This window comes from Episyrphus balteatus, chromosome 1 (assembly GCF_945859705.1).
Source record: "Episyrphus balteatus chromosome 1, idEpiBalt1.1, whole genome shotgun sequence".
Classification (NCBI taxonomy): domain Eukaryota; kingdom Metazoa; phylum Arthropoda; class Insecta; order Diptera; family Syrphidae; genus Episyrphus; species Episyrphus balteatus.
In genome coordinates, this window is record NC_079134.1 from 130648897 (window position 1) to 130666555 (window position 17659).

Consider the following 17659-nt stretch of genomic DNA (forward strand, 5'->3'; position numbering starts at 1 on the left):
TCATGTTTTATAAAAACTCAATTTCTTACTTTTATTTCAGAGCAGCATCCCGAAAAAAATTTGCATGGTGTGATACTGGTTTATTATTTTAAAAACTTGCCGTGTTATTGCAGTTTCCAAAAATGTATAAAAATTTCCAAAGTTGAAATTGGAACGAAAGATATTACAATTTAAATGTAACAAAACAGGGCTTTTCAGAGAAAAATAACAAACAAAAGTCGAGACTTTTATTCAAAAAGAAATAAACAAACTACAGTCGAGAAAATGTGTTTATTTTTCTTTGTTATTTTTCTCTGAAAAGCCCTGTTTTGTTACATTTAAATTGTAATATCTTTCGTTCCAATTTCAACTTTGGAAATTTTTATACATTTTTGGAAACTGCAATAACACGGCAAGTTTTTAAAATAATAAACCAGTATCACACCATGCAAATTTTTTTCGGAGTGCTGCTCTGAAATAAAAGTAAGAAATTGAGTTTTTATAAAACATGAAACTGTTAATTAATTTGCAGCAAGATGGCGTATGGAATAAAAAATATTTTGATTAATTAATTATTTCCTATTATTAGGCAACGTTTTAGTGGAAGAATTGTAAAAAACAAAAATCAATTATGAGCGGAGGAAGCAAAATACTGATGCAAAGTCGGCATTTTTCGAAATTTCACAAAAAATGCATTAAATCGAAAACCGTAAGGATTTGGGATGAACAAGTTACCAAATTCTGAGAGCCCTTAAGTTGGCCTATCAGCATATTTCGTTTGATCCATTACTTTTGGGACACCCTGTATATATTTTGAGCTAAGACAATAAGCTTTCAGATGGTATAAATTTTTTTATAGTTTGTCATTAAAAAAAAATTGATTCAATAGCGTGCGAAGATAAAATTATAGGTTTTCTTTGCTTTTTTTTGATGAAAATGATTGTTTTCAATAAATTAATTTTTTACTTTTTGCGCATTGTAATGATTTTCTTTTTTATAAACGAAATCAATTGGCATACTTGAATGGTTTATTTCAGAAACGGCATAAGTCCATGAGCATAAACTTTTCAGTAGCAACAAAATACTGTTTTGAACTTTACATAATTCAACAACACTTCAAATTAAGAGTATGCCGAGTTATAATCTAGCCTAAGATGCATTTACAAACCCTTAAAAATATAAACTTTTTTTTTCGTTCTTAGCGGGTTTTTAAGCCTTTAAAATCGCTGGACTTATGTCGTTTCTGAAATAAACGAAATTTTTTGTTAAAACTTTTGTTTTAATTTAACTGATTTCAATGAAAAAGTTGCTAAACCTTTCTATACAAAAGTATAACTAAGAAAAATTACAAAAAAATGCAGTTTTTAAAAAAGGTTGAAATATCTATTTTTTGAAAACGGACTAATGAATTGTGTTGAATTAATCTATGTGTAAATTAATTATTCTTTTTTAATTACATACGTAATTTTTATTGGACATTTTTACATAATAAAAATATAAAAAAAAACTAAAACGATTCTCAAAATTTATTTTCTAATAAATTACTTCACTTACAATAATACCTAATGATTTAAAGATGTTACTAAAAAAAAGAAGTACAATTTTTTTTTATTCAAAAATATATTTACATAGCTATGCCAGGTAATAATAAAATAATAAAAAAAGAAATCAAACTGTTTTAATAAATTTCACGTGCTTTCAATGTATAAAAGGGTAGAACATGTCTAATCCAATAAATTAATATTGTTTGTAACCTATATTTTTGAAAAATAAAACAAACATTTTAAACCTTCATTTCACCGACCGCCCTTAAAGTCGAACATGTATGATTATTACGATTATTTATTAATGCGACCAAAACTACGTGATCCAATTAGTTGTCTTAACTTATGCAAATAACACTTACTTACTCACCTTTATGTCCGAAATGAGTCGAGCTAATCATACTCTCTGGAGTCATAAAAAATAACAACAAAATCAGTAACAAACATTTTATATGATATCTACCTTATTTTACACTGATGATTTTTTATATTTCTTTTTTTTTATATTTCTACTACAGTTTATCCCAAAAGTAATGAACCAAACTGAAACTTCTAAATTTTTTTTTTTTTAATATTTTTCAATTTTTATTTGGTTAATTTTTATAATAAGCAAGCAGAAAATAATTTAACAGCTCAAAACTTTGATAAAATTCAATTTTAGCAATAGCATTTTTCAAAAAGGAATGAAAGAAAGAAATGAAAAAAATTTGAACTCAATTAAAATAAGGTTCTGGAGAGTAAAAAACCAATACTGCTTTCTGTCTGCATTATTTCTATGAAAATTGGCCCAAGACAATACCATTTACAATTTTTGTATATTTTTCTTCATCCGTATGATTATTAAAATCTCCTTCAAATACTTAAATAAATTGTTTGTATAGCTATCCTTTCTCAGCGAAATGTTATGAACATTTCAAATATTTTTCTATGAACCCAATATAGTCTTATATCTCTGTTTAATTAAACATCTGGATGTTTTTTAAATTCATTTTATTTAAGACAACAATTCAATTTAAATATTTTCTTTAAAAATAAATTAAATTCATAAAAACAACAACAACATTGGCTTATTAAAAATGAAAATATTTAAAATAACACGTATACGCCCGAGTGCACATACATGTTAGAAAGGCCACCCGCTACGCACCAGTATTAAAAATTGTTTCCACAATAAATTTAGCTTTTCTAAATGCGGTTGTTTGTGTGAAAATTCTCATTGAAAAGACTTGCTGCTGTGTTGTGCCTCTCATATATATCTCTCTTGAATATAATGTTTCGTGTGGTTGGGCTTTAACAACAAAAAATGCTTTTGGCAATAAAATCTCGGTAGTGGGTACCCACGTACCCAGAAAACACCTCGACCTATCTACCTCATATATCACCTCACAGTGTCAAAAGCAAAATAAAAAAACAAAAAAAAATATATTGCAAGTGTACGGCCTAAATGTATTTAAATTTTAATGAGTATCATACACACGATTTTTCTGTCAGCCGAGAGAGAGTTTTGTTTTTTTGTCTTTTCTTTTTTTGGCAACCACGCGCTTATGACCACACAGTGTTTCCGCCCTTACCGCCCCATACAACAGCAGCATCGGATGCCATTTTATTTATTTAAATTTTTTGTTGTTTTGTTTTTTTTTTTGTTTTTTTTGCGGAACAATAGGTTAGATCCACCGGATAACAATTTGCATTTCTATATACGCATTGCACAACACAAAACACACACACACTCTCACACCTCATACTCCTGGAGAAAACATTGGAGAGTGTTATATTGTTCGCCACAATTTGTAGGACTAAGGTTGGATTGCGCTTACGTTCAACCTGGAATGTCCTGCTCCTGGCCCAGGTATAGTGGAATGTGAAGAGGTGGCTTTGTACTAAACTCGTCGTCATGTCCTGCCCTAAGAGAGAGATAGAGTTCAGTGTTTGTTTAAAATTTAATTTCAGTGCGAATGTGAAACATTTGAATGTAGTTCGTGATTTATTTAAATGTAAATATTTAGCATGACACTGCTTTGTTTATGTACTCGTACTCGTATATAATCTGAGGGCATATTTGTGTAGGTATATGTTGTAACAGAATTGGAATTTGCAAACTGTATCTGAAACCTGTCATCAAACGGATGATAGAGCTGACATGTATACACATAATGTATGCGACCTTAGCATATAGTTAACTGAAAAGTAAGCAAATAAAATTAACTTATTTGCTGGTTTATCTTGTAACACGGGCATCATAAATCCAAAATAACATTGGTAAATCACGATACATTTCTTAAAATTAATCGATATAAATGTTGTTTGTGGAGAGGTAATATATGTGAAAATTAATTTTACTGTCTAAGTAAAATATAGAGAGAGAGATTGAAAGAGAATTATACCTACAATTGAGCCGGAGGTGATCTTACAACACAAACCAATTTAATTCGAATGACATTAAAGGAGTTTTTTTTTTTAGCTAGAAGGTATAGTTTGTGTAATTTATTTTAAGACAAGAAGAATGAAGAAGACATTTTGGCACATGTTACATGTTTTGATTAAATCTGAAAATTTTGTTGTTAATTTGAAATTAAATTTGTTTGATTACATTAAGGTTTGTCAATTTATGTAATTATCCCATACAAGATGCTATTACTGCGCATCTTAGAAGTCCTTAAAACAAACTTTAGTTTAATTTATAGATCAGGGTCGATGATTTTTGAAACCAAGAAATTACATTAGAAGAGGAGGGGGAATATTATAAAAATGAAAGGAAAAATAAATTACGGACAATCCGAGTTTGGGAAGTGGGTGAGTGAGTTTTTAATGGTGAAAAATGGTTTATCTCAATTTCCAGATTACAATTCCTATAGAAAAAAGTAAAACGGCAAATTTTTAGGTAATTAAAAGATCTATACAACTTTTTTCTTATAACCTCAAAATGTATGAGAAAAAATTAAAAACCAAGTTTTTATTTTTTTCTTTTTCAAAAAAAAAAAAAAAAAAAAAAATTTACGAAATTAATGAAAACTTACCTTTTGTATGTCCCAAATATACTGTAATTTATTTAATTTAAAGTATTTATTTTTTTACCATATTTTGACTTAATATAAAAAAACACCCTCATTTTCAATTGAAAATTCTCGTGTCAAAATATCAGTTTTTTTTTTTTCAAAAATTCGGTTAGTATTTTGTTCTTTGAAATCTTTACTTTCTGATGGTTTGAAAAATATACACTACCTACTATACTTTAGTAAGTTCTCAGAAAATGCAATAAAAGAAAAAACCTTGAATTCAAAATTTTTTTAATCATAATTTTGAGCTATTTATTAAAATTTACACTTTAATTAACTACGTACTCAAAAATTGAAAGATTTATCAATGTTTTATGAAATTTTATGGTTTTTGTGTAGTTTAATAATTAATTTTATATAAAATGTAAAAGTATTTAAAATTGAATTTCAAACAGATAAAACACCTTTTTAAATATTTTTAAACTCGAAGAAAGTGTAGTACCTAAGTAAGTCTTGTATAGCAAAGAATTTTTGAATTTTTTTTATTGTCTATTATTTTTTCTATATATTAAATTCTACAAAAAAAATTAACATGTTGCTTTGAAGAAATTTTAAATCCATTCACTTAAATATTTTAAAGAAAATTTATTGATCCGTTTTAAAACAATTTAGTAGAGTATCTAAAGTAAATTATTAGGGAACCCGGCCGAACAGCTCTGATTTTGACGATTTTTTTAATTAAAAATACTTTAAAGTCTATAGATTAAAAATTGCCGATGTTGCCGTATTGTTTTTTTTTTTTTAATTAAAATTAAACCCAAAACCATTTTTTTGCTTAAATTTCATAAAACAAATGATAGCAAAAGATTCTCTAGGTAATTTAAGGAAAAAAAAATATAAAGGAGTAAGAAACAATCTCCCATCGTTTAAGCGATAAATTCAATTTTCTAACATTCTGACCTCAAACCCAAAAAAAATATTTTGAAAACAACGGCAACACCTTCAATATTTTAAAATATATTTTTAAAAAGCCAGAAACTCATTCTTGTCTCTTAAATTGAAATAAACTAAGGAACAATTTATTCACACTCCATTAAATTTAAAGTCGCGGTTAAAAAAGGGAAATTTTAAAATTTGTGTGCGATTTGACAGTTTTATAATTTTTAATGGAGCCTTTAAATATAATGGAGAGTGAATAAATTGGGCCTAAATTTGATTAAGAGTTTTTGAAAAAAATGGTCCTCAAACTCAGAATTAAAAAAAAAATGTTATTACAAACATTTAAAATGACTTCTTTCCAAACTTTTTCTAATTAAATATGAATTTATTTTAAAAAAATTTTTGGCCATAAATATTATCAGTTTAATTCCGAAGCAAAAAAGGTAAAATATATCACACTTTTGAAAAAAAAAATCAAAATTACTTCAATTTCAATGGGTTTTTTTTTATAAAAACTGAAATTTTGCATTGAAATAATTAATTTTCTCAAAGACTTTGGTAAATAAGAACATTAAATTTTTGCTATTTAACTTTCAATAGTAAGGGTTATTAAATGAACAAAAATTTATTTTATGTTTAGATGTTGAACTTAAAAAAAAATAAGTTAAATTTTTTTTCAAAACTTTTATTAAAAGAAGTTCTTCGAAAATGAAATATGTTTTAATTTTTTCCATAAACCGTACTACATATTATATTGACATTTCCTTTTATAATTTTAAATCATAATAAAAGCGGCCAAAAAAATTTGAAAATAAATGCATTTTATATTACGAAAAAGTTTAAGAAACGACATGTTAAAATTTATGAAATTTAAGAAAAATTTTTTAAACACAAAAATCTTCAATTAAATTTAAAAAATCAAAACGGCAACACCGTCAATTTTTAATCTATAGTAAAGTATTTTTAATTACCGATGTTTTGATCATCAAAATCAAAGCTGTTCGGCCGGGTTCCCTAATGTTGCCAATTTTTGAGCTTTAGTTACTCCACTAATTGAATTTTCCAAAAAAAGAAAAATAATTTTTTTAACGATTCCGAAATTGATATTTTCGAAATTTGTTTGATTTAAGCACTAACGTGTCAAAGAAAAAAATTGGTTGTAATATTAACATTGAATCTGTTACTACTAAGGCAATGTATTCAATTCAACACTGGATGCATTTTTGATCAGTTTTTTGAAAACTATCACGAAATGTATGTTTTGAGATATCTACTACTCAATTTGATCAGACAACCGTATTCATCTTTTAATTTTGTTTAACTATGAACGTTGTCCTTAACTCTTATCATATTGCTTTGAGGCCCTAAGGAATTAAAAAATGGAATTCTGCCGAACCACAGCCAAAACACCACCGACCGCGCTGCTTTTTGAACGCCGAACAACAGCTAAATAACCACCGCACCACGGTCAAAAATCACTTTTTCGCTAAATTAGCGACAATTCACAGCCACGCGAAGCAAGTTTTTTGAGAAACGATGCATAGTGGGCCACCTTTTTAAAAGTCTTAAATATTCAATGTGTAAGGGAATATTGTAAGCTTTAAAAATCGAAAGAAATTTGAAAATATGTTAAAGAACTCGGCTAATACAGGAGCCAAAATTTCCTTATTATATTTAATAATCTAACGAAAATTGGATTATTTTATTGGAGCTTGTAAAATAACGGCTCATTTTACAATTATGATCCATTTTTTTTTCTTAATATTACAAAGTTTGAAAACTCTTTTAAAAATGTTTCTGACACATTTTTTCGACTTTGAGTCTTAAAATTTCCAATGCAAGCCTACTGATTAAACTCAACTGCAGTCTAATCTTTGATTATTTCTGAAACACTTTTAGGTTTCTAAAATACAATCACACAACTGCCTTAAAAAGCATAGAAAAAATCAAAAAGTTGAGCTTTTTTTTTTTTAAAGAATAACCAGATAACTAAAGATTTCAACAGCCTTGCAAAAAATTGTAAAATAACAACAAAAATGATAAATTATAGTTTTTTTTAAGACAAAATACATAAGAAAGTATTGCAACTTTTGCCCGTTCAATGTTATGAATTTTTCAACGAAAAATGTTAATTTGGCCCACTGTTGCGCCACTGGTTGTGGATGTCTCAAGCTTTTGCTCTTTTACTTAAAAAGGAAACCTTTTTTTATCCTCAAAAAACCTCTATTTGATCGTAATTAATAAAATGACGTTTCCAATCAGTATAACAAATAATTTCATGCTACTATCAAATCAGTCTTTATTTGTTTAAATTACTAAAAGATAGGTATAATAATCATTTTTATCAAAAGCCAGGTTTTATGGTTTTTCTAATAGTTCCTATGGCCAAAACTGAACGACAATGGGACCACATTGGAGCCATCAGCTTTCCAATACAAAAAATATTATCAAAATTGGTTCACTCAGTCCAAAGCTATGAGGTAACAAACACAAAACAAAAATCAAAAAAAAATACAGACGAATTGAGTATCTCATCCTTTTTGGAATTTGGTAAAAAGAACATCCTTTTGTTTACCGAAAATATTCTCTAGGAAACTAGAAACTTTGATCAAATGCGGTCCATTGTTTCCAGTTTAAAGATTTATTTTTCCTTTGGAATTATTGCCATGAGTGGTGGATCATAGAGACTAAAAACAATAGAAAAAAACTCATTTCATATTAAAGGAAAAAAAATTAACTTCTTTAAAAAAAAAAAATCCACTTCTTCATGAAACATAACCTAATTAAATTATATTCAAGAAAAAGTCCTGGTGAGCCACTTTCCAGACATACTTCTTTCAGATGAAATCTTCCAAAAGGAACCAAGAAGGAAAAAAAAATTAAGCAAAAAAGAAAAATTTCCTTTGACAATTGCTACTTCGTATTATATTCAATCATTCTCAATAAAAACCCCATTTGTCATTTTTTTTTTCTAAAAGAAAATGATTTGTCACTGGTAGATTATTATTTTTTCATATGCCTTTTCATTGATGAAAAAAAAAATTTTTGAATTCCATACAAAAAAAATGGTTGGGAAAATTATATTAGATTAATGCTTTCTCAACGACAAGGACAAGCTAAATTCAGTGGGGGCGGCAGCAACAGCAGCATCAGGTCGATTATATTCATAATTTAAATGGAAAATAATTCATGCGATTAATAAATAATTCTATTCTAAAGAAATGATATAGATGTTGACATGGATACAGAATAATTAGTATCAAATATATCTCAGGTGAATTGAGAAGTAAGATTAAGCTGAATGATTTTCTTCACTCTTGTAATCAAGTACCGACCAATCCATGCAATTAACAAAATAAAAAAAGAATTTATGATTTTTATTTTATTTTTTAATTTAAAAATGATGAGTTGTCAAGGTTTTGAATATCACTAAAAGGAGAAATAATGTTAAGTAAGCTTATTGGAAATATATTAGATTCTTTTTTGTGTGTAGTGAAACACATAAAGCTTTCTTCGTAATTTAAAAAAAAAAATATGTTTTGTACCGTTATTAACGGTATATGCCATAGAACGATTTTTTTTTTATTTATGAATTTCTCGTAAACGACAAAATATATTTCGACCAATTTTTTATACGGAAACGTTAAGCAATAATTATTTAAAAAATCTAAAAAATTTTCAAAAAAAACATTTTTGGATTTTTAAAAAATATTTTAAAATTTTTTTTGAAAAATCAAAATAAAAAAAACGGGTTAGTGAAAAATTTTGAAAATCCGTTTTTATGTGTAAATTCATTATTTGTTCAAAATGGCATACCAACTTTTTTTTGAAAAATGTTTGAAAATTTTTATATATAAAAAATTATTTTTTTAAATAACAGCTCTATTTTTTTCTAAAAATTCCTTTTAATATAATATATAAGAAATAAAATGGCATACTTAGTTTTTTTGTAAAAGATCATTTACAGGGGTATTTAATTATTTATTATGAAATTCCGTGCAAATATAAAATTTTAAATTTTCCCTTATTTTGCTCAATGAAAAGCAAGTGTTTCCCATTTTAAAAAATATCAAGAAAAATTTAGTATTGAAAGAGTTCTCTTTATTTTTTTCAATTTTAATCAGGCATTTAAAATAGTTGAACAATTAAATTCAATAATTAAATGTGACATAAACTGAAGAATGCTCGAAAACATGAAAGTGAATAACGTCGACAGTTTTAAATGGGGTTCTCATTTTCTCGATTGACTCTGATTTTTATTGAAAATATTGGGGAGTTTTTATTTATTACCTACAAAAATCAATTTATTTTTTTAATTTAGATCTGTCCAAAAATTGATTTTGACAATTTTTTCCTTTGATTGGCAAAAAAAAAAAATGAATTTATTTTTCGATCTTAGATCAATTTTCCATATCTTAATATTAGATTGTTGGATTGAGACTGAACTTATTTGTTATAATTTTGAACATGGGAATGTTATGAATCGGTTGAACGTTGAACCTTCCCACGATCGAAACAAAAGGGTTGCGGGTTTCGGCACGTTTAGCTAACGGGAGGGCAAAAGGGGGTGTATCCGTTGTGGATTCGTTTTGCTGTGTTAGCAAAATGGCGTGGAAATAGAAAGAAAGGTAGGCCTAAAAACTCCTGGTACAAGCAAATGCAAAACCACCAGCATTCAGTTGGCCTTAGAAATGGAACAATACAAAACCGGGAGGCTTGCCGCCGATTTCTGAGGTCAACCCGGCGAACCCCACAGGCGGATCACTAGTGTGAAGCAGTTACGTGGGATAGTTATGATCCCCTCGACATCGAGATCATACCAGCGCCGAGAAAAAGGAAGAAGAAGAAGCAAAATGGCGTGGAAGTCCGTTAGGAATTTAATAATGTTTTTTTCTGACTATCTCTCAAATAACTGCTTCAATTTTAACGAATTTTCTTTTACAAAAGTATTTAAACAGCCTGAATATGAATCAATAGCTATCAACATTTTTTAAAATTAGGTACATTTTAAGAGTAAAACAAAAAAAAAAAAATGAAAATTATCGATAACGGTTTTGATGTTGAATAAAAATAACTGCAATATGACTTGACAATTTATTCATTAATTACACTGGTCGGCAACGAAAATACAGCTTAAACCAAACCATACTTTCCTAAAGGATTTTTGTGTGCAGATTCCGAATCCGAAGTCAAAATTTCACGTCACGTTTTCGAAATATTTGAACATTAACAGGTCAAAAACGCATTTTTTTGGTACTTTGGGCCTTGAATTTCATCACCGTTAATTTTTTTTTTTTTTGCAAAACTACTTACAAAATCTCCAAAAGCCATAATTTATTGTCTTAAATATGTTTTTTTTTTTCAAAACTATTTTTTTTTTATAGATATTTGGTATAGAAATTCATGATATTATGTATCTCAAAATCTTGGTGTTTAAGGTAACTTATGGTTTTTTAAAGCAGATTTAAAGTAAATTCCAGTTTTGGACTCCTGATTTTGGATTAAAAAACAGCAAGATATTACGGAAAAACATATATTTTAGATCAAATATCAAAAAACATTTCATTCAAGATTAGTTTTTGATGCTTTTTACCGAAAATAGTGATGGGGAGAGCTCAAAAACTAGACGTGCTGGAATAAATCTGTTAACAGTTTTGAAATCAGCACACCCAAGTTAATTAAAATCACCTTACAGAGTTCTTGCTTCCGAATTTTGTTTGGTTTTTTGTCAACCATTGATATTTTTCTCGAAAAATTATTTACATAGGTATACAAAATTACTTTTAAAAAAAACGGCTCTATCGATTTTTAAAATGCGTCGAAAAATGCATCTTAATAAAAAAAATTAGATTGCATACTGTTCTTGGAGCTTAAATTCAATTTAGATATTTTTTTTTTTTGCCTTTGAAGGACGAATTTAAATTTTAAGCAAATTGAACACTAAGAGCAACTTCGTGTATGTGTTTCCTGTGAAGTGTAGAAAAGTACAAAACATTAAAAAAAAAAAAAAACGATCATAAAATTTGAATAGAATACTCTTTTCAACCATGTATTTCAGACTATATGAAAGCTATTAGCTGTTAACCAGTAAAATGAATTCTATTCTGATCCTAAAAAAAAACAAAGAAATCTTAATCCCAGAAATAAAACTAAAAAATGTATCTGAACTTTCAAAAAGTTTATTTGAAATCATTTTAAGGATTCTTTATTGATTTTATTTAACCAACTTTATAAAATAATATACATTGACAAGGTTATGTTAGCTGTTTTATATTCATCTAACCAATGACATAACGTAAAACTTAATTCTAAACTTTACAACCAATATCAACTTTTGTACAGTGGCACATTCATGAAGCTGTTGACAAAAGCAAACAAAGTTTAAAAAAAAAATAAAGTTCTTGTCAAACTATTTACGTCATCATAGACACTAACGTGTCCGTTCATCCTACTACACAAAACATTATTCCCCGAAGAGAAAACTCTGATGCATCGTTTTATTCCGACCTCAGGCCAAACCAGAGACTGATGCTTTTGAATACCTATTATCGTCTCACCCAAATCGATGCCACCACCACCACCACCGCACCGCCTTCATAGCATGATAGTTTTATGTAAAATACAATATCAAAATCTGTCGCACAGTCGGTTTTTATCCTTCAACGCAACAAAAAAAAAAAGAAAAAAAGTTAATTCTCTGCACTTTTATGGGTCCCCACAGCCTCACAGACAAGATTGCCAGACAATTTGCGCCGCGCCTAACATCCCCTCAAAAAATATAATACCCCGAGAAGTGCAGGGTAATAATTCTATTTCTATGTGAAAAAGGACATTACGAATTTGCAATTTTCGATCGTCGCATCACCGTCCCCCCCCCCCCCCCCCCCCCCAGGGGAGGGCTATTCCAAACAAATGTTTCTATGGCCATTCAATGACGACAAGCGAGTTTTAGATTATTTTTTTTTTGTTTGCATTTTTTTGTGAATTTTATTTCCTAACCTAAAACTATATTAAACTTGCTGCATAGCTTGCAGGAACCTATTTGAAAATGAACACAAAAAAAAATAAAACAAAGTTTTACTCGCATGTTTATTGCATCAATGTCATTTTTTGTTCTTGTTGTTGTTGTTGCTATTGCAATATCCAGTTTGTTGAAGTGGAAATAAATTGTTACAACAAGTATTTTCAAAAAGAAAAATTGTCCGTTTTGGGCAAAAAGGACGATTTTTTCGATTGAGAGAAAATTTTTGTGATGACTTTGTTCGATGTATTTTGGTCAACTATACTGACTGCAATATTATATTTCATTTCCATATTTTTTTTTTTTTTTTCTTTTCGAAAACTGACCCAGTGCCAATTTGTAAATAGTTTATTCATTGGGAATACAAAAAAAAAAAAAAAAAAAAAAATATTTATATATGGTAAATTGCATTGAATAACAAGGACACACGAACAAAAAAAAAAATAAAAAAAAGAAATCCCAAAGGATTTTTATATTGGAATAACTTGCAGTTGAAATCAGTTTGAAAAATGTTGTTATATTAAAAGTGAATAAGTGAATAGTTTTGCTTGAGGCTTTAGATTCTTTTATATATTACTCAATTGAACGATTTGAATATAATTTGAAAATTTTTTTATAGAATAACTTCGGTTTGTTTGGCTTTTTGTGTGGCTTCGAGGACACTGGCATTTTTTAGTTTTTTTTATAGAAAATTTTCATAGAAAAATCTAAAGTTCTTGACAAATTTCAAGAATTTCAAGCCGTAGTAACGACAAAATTCAATTGCGAAATTGGAATTGTAAAATCTATTTGAGAGCCAGCGATAGTTTTGGTACCATTATCATTTGAAAATACTGTACTAATATTTTTCCCAGAATCGGCGACAATACAAACCAGCAGATTTAAATCTTTCTTTTCGCAATAAATATTTACCCCTTTGTACCTCTCCGACAGGAACTCTGCTGCCAGCCTCTCATTCTAAAAATTAAATTGGACTTAATATTTAACCCTGAGGCACACCGACACGTGTTTGAAGACTTTTTGGAGTTTTCAAAAACTACCTATTTTATAGAGGTATTGATCAATAAGCTGAATTACCAGAAATGAAAAAATTGTTTAATTTTACTCAAAAGTATATTCTATTCGAAATAGTATTAAGCGCTTAAGATAAGTCAAGTAAAATTGGAATTGTTACTATAGCAATACCAATTCGCAGCGGTATTTTGTGGTTTGGGTCTGGTACCTACATGCATTTGTTTTCTATTCCAAATTTTAAAAAAATTCGGTATTGGTAATAAAATTTTTTATTTTTTATATTAGGATACATTTTTAGAAAAAAAAAAATTCAAAATCGTTAGAACCGTTTTTTAAAAAACTAATTTTTTATAAAAAAAGTTTTAAAATAAAATTGGTATGCCATTTTGTAGAAATTACTAATCAAAATCTTAAAATAAAATATAAAAAAAAAATCAATGTCCCGTTTTCGAACATATGATTTTTCAAAAAAAAAAAAAAATTCAAATTTGTTTTTAAAATCCGGGCACCCTCAGACATAGTATGAAAAATACTGAGGTGATTTTTCAGGTGTTATCGATGAAAAAAGTTGATCAATTCAGGGTTAATCCAATACTTAATCACTTTGTTGTAAACTCATTTAAGTCTGAATGTTTAAGAAATAACAGACGAATGGTTAATGTTTCATAAATTAATTTATCAATAAGTCCAGCCATATAAAACAAAAAATGAAGAGGTTTCTTAGAAAAAAGTAGTTTTGGTTTTTTTGTTAATTTCTCGAAAATTTTTTTCAAAATTATAATTTTAAACATTAATTTTTCAAAAACTGTAGTTTTTGGCTTTAAAAAAAGGTATAGCACGTTATTGTAAATGTAACCGTTGATTTTTAATATTTGTTTTCCCAAATTAAGTTAATTCCCCCGCTAAACGAAGGGGAATAGACCCCCCCTCCAATACGATTTTATTCTGTCCTTGACCCAACTTACACGCTCTAGCTTTTTGTCACATTACTCCTGAATCAACCTGCATAGTAGGTGGGTACATATATCGCAAGCAAAAATATTTATTGCAACTGAAAAGAAACTGCATTAAAAAAACTTTTTATTACAACTGAAAAAATATTTGGAGTAAAAAAAAAATGTTTATTGCAAATAAAATAAAATGCACGACTGGGTCGCACGTGCTTGTTCTTGTAGTTCAAAGTATATTTATCTTAAATATCTATTGGAAATTTAAGATTTTGTTTAGTGTGCAGGAAAAAAAAAAATCGAAAGTAAAAAAAATTTAATTTTTAAATTTTTTTTTCAAAAACTTAAAAAAAATTTTTTTTTACATTTTACACTTCAATATAATGCCTGTAAATTTTGAATAAAATTGATTTATGATTTAATGAAATCTATGAACTTAAAAAATATGTTAATTTTTGAAAAACGGCAACGCTATAATTTCCGATATTAAAAAAATAAAAATATCGGATCTAGGGAATCACGTAAAAATCATCTATACCAAGTTTCAAGCAAATCTATTAATCCGTTTAGGCCCTAGCTCGATGTACAGATGGACGCACAGACGCACACACGCATACACCGACGGACGGCATGACGAAAACGACTTTTTTTATCTTCTCCATCATCGTATTGTTGGTTTTGATTAAAACCTCAATTTTTTTTCAACACGAAACCAATACTTGCCCTATAGAGCAAGTAAAAATTGCATAAAAAAAATTGCAACTGAAAAAATATTTGCCTTGAAAATAAAATATTTTGCATTAAAAAAAAATTATTGCAAATAAAAAATATTCTTATTATTATAGTTTTCGTCCAATTTTGTTTTCTTAAAATTCGTCCAATTTCTTACAATTTTGGCTATTTGACCATACACGAGGTTAAGTATAGTATAGTTGAAATCGTTTAATTATGGTCAAATAGCCAAAATTATAAGAAATTCGACTAATATTAAAAAAAAAAATATTAAATGCATTGAATTTTTTTTTTCAGTGCAGAAAATTTTTTATTTGCAATAAGTATTTTTTTATGTAATTTTTTTATTTGAAATCAGTTTTTTTTTTTTAAATTTCAAAGACATTTTTTTCAATTGATTTGATGATAGGTGTAATAGACCTATGAGTTCCAAGATATTGTAATATCTGCAAACTCACAAGGTAAAAGAAAAAATAGAAATTGCTCGGTATACTTTTTTTTGCGAGTTTGACTTCTTAAGAATTGGAATTATTTTTGAAACTTTCCAAAATATGAATGTATTCTTTTTTATAATTATTTAATGCTCAAAACAAATATTAAATCAAGTTTATAAGCGGTTTTAAAGGATCCATAATGTTATCTATTTTACTGAAAGTTTACCTTAATCTGAAGATATTGTTTTTCAAAAAAATATTTCAAAACGTTTTTTTTCTGTGCTTGTTTTATATGAAAAATGTATATTTTGAAATGATAGCATCAAAACTGAATAAGAAAATCCGAAAACAATTGAACTCAACCCATTTTTTTTTAAAGGATTACCTACATTTGCCAACAAAAATCATTTCAGTTATAAAAGAATTGTTCATTTTGAATGAAAATAATATTTCTAATTTAATTGGACTAAAAACAGAAATAGAAAAATATTATTCTTATTAACTTGCATGTAACTTACCAATTTGGGTGGATTATTCTATCATATTTTTAGAAAAAGAAATATTGATTTTTAAAAAAGTATGAATTTCAACAGAGTAGTATACTCAATGTATTTTAATTTTTGAAAGTGCACCGTTTTTCTCACGAATTCTTCACATGTTTGTGTAATGTTTCAAGTAATTAGTACAAAACTGGATTTCAACGGATTTAACTCACAACGTTATTTTTCTTTGGTAATCTGCCTTTATTTTGTTGCGAAAAAATTCCCATGGAAACTTCAAATGGATTTTAAAATCAATTCTTGTGAAAACACAATGTTATAGTGGCTTAGTTGTTCACACATCACTTTTGACAAGTCAAATCATATCTACTCACAATATTTTGGTTTGATAATAATTTTCTCAGAATTGTTTCATTGCATTTGAAACAAATAGCTATTTTGTATCTACATAATATTGCTTTGTCAATAAACAAAATGCCATTAAAGTTCCTAAGAATAACAAAAAAAACTGAATCATACTTTTTTGCCGGGAAACCCAGTTTTGTTTTTTTTTTATTTGCATTAACCTTTTGTAACCCAAGATCGTAAATTTAAAAATTAATAAGTCAATCGATTGGCCTTTATCTTTAATAAAACACGTATTTTTTTAAAAATTCAATAAAGTCATTATTTACTTAGTTATTTCGATATTTTGGGAGTAAAAAAAAAGTTTAAATAATTTATTTTTATATAAAAATTCAAAAATTCAAGTAAAAAACTATCTAATATTAATTTTTAGGCACTTTCCTAAAATCCAAAAATAAAACCCCGTTTGGTTTACTAACAAAAACTATTTTTTTTTTCTGAATTTCGTAGTTTTTACACAAATTTGCTTATTTTCAAAAAAAAAACCCAACTTTCAACATTAACTGTCAATTAAAAACTATTGGTTAGAAAAAACTATTTATTAGAAATTTGAAGTACTATTTCGATAAAGCAATACTTAAAGATTATAATATTAGAAGCTTCAAAAGAAAAAAAAATAGTTTGTAGAGCTTTTATGCAATCTTTTTCGGTTTGTTACAGAAATGTCACATGGGGCTACAAGGGGTTAAATTGTTTTATACCTCAAGAATGTTGTGTTCAAATTGTAGGTCTCTTGGAGCCAAATTGACCAAGTTATGAGTATTTTAATACTTCCCTTAGGAACGTTTTAGTCTTTTAGTCCAGAGTTCAAAACTTTAAATCTTTATCCCCACAACTAATGTTTTCAACGCCGGTGCTCCTCATAACTTCAAAACTACTGCACCGATTTTTTTGAAATTTGGAACACTATTTTTTTTACATATTTTTAGAGGTATTCCTGGAGAAATTTTCTCAATAAAATAATATTTATAAAAATCTATAAGTAAGGGTCGCTTTTGAGGAGTTTTTTTTCAAGGGGTCTTTATTTTCGGGGTGCAAACTTGGGCAAACTTCTGAAATGCAAGTTTGTTCTACATATTCAGCAGTTCTATAATATATAGTTTATGCAATTTTGTGACGTGTTCCGCTATTTTAAAAACACTAATGTT

General features: G+C 27.5%; 1 protein-coding gene across 3 annotated transcripts in view; it reads left to right on the plus strand.

Moving 5' to 3' along the window:
* The window catches only part of LOC129907556 (uncharacterized), a 242264-nt gene that overhangs the window by 214642 nt on the left and 9963 nt on the right, over positions 1 to 17659 (plus strand). The gene's annotated exons all lie outside the window — the stretch shown is intronic.